The sequence below is a fragment of the Thamnophis elegans genome, chromosome 2 (genome assembly GCF_009769535.1).
Source record: "Thamnophis elegans isolate rThaEle1 chromosome 2, rThaEle1.pri, whole genome shotgun sequence".
NCBI classification, from domain to species: Eukaryota; Metazoa; Chordata; class Lepidosauria; order Squamata; family Colubridae; genus Thamnophis; species Thamnophis elegans.
In genome coordinates, this window is record NC_045542.1 from 85,324,562 (window position 1) to 85,325,199 (window position 638).

Below are 638 nucleotides of genomic sequence, written 5' to 3' on the forward strand. Positions count from 1 at the left end.
TCTCAACTTTCCGTACAGATTCATTTATTATTAATGTTCTAGTAGTATTATGGGATGTGGTGGCTCAGTGGCTAAGACGCTGAGCTTGTCTATCAGAAAGGTTGGCAGTTCGGTGGTTTGAATCTCTAGTGCTACGTACGTAACGGAGTAAGCTTCCACTACTTGTCCCAGCTTCTGCCAACCTAGCAGTACGAAAGCACATAGAAATGCAAGTAGAAAAATAGGAACCACTTTGGTGGGAAGGTAACAGCATTTCGTGCGCCTTCGGCATTTAGTCATGCCAGCCACATCACCATGGAGATGTCTTTGTACAGCGCTGGCTCTTCAGCTTTGAAACGGAGATGAGCACCACCTCCTAGAGTCTGGAATGACTAGCACATATGTGCGAGGGGAACCTTTACTATTTTATTAGAATTGGCATCAGTATACCTACTGTGTAATTTTCAGCTCTTTGAGCTCAGATTTCTGAGTAGGCATGCATAGGATTCTGTTGTTAATGGTGGAAGGTTATAGGCAAGAATGCTTTAAAAGTGTTTTTTCAAAAAGTCCTAAAAATAATAAAAAACGAGCAACTGCTAAATGTTTATTATTATGGGAAGTCTAACAAATGAAAATAACTAAATTACCAACAGTATTCT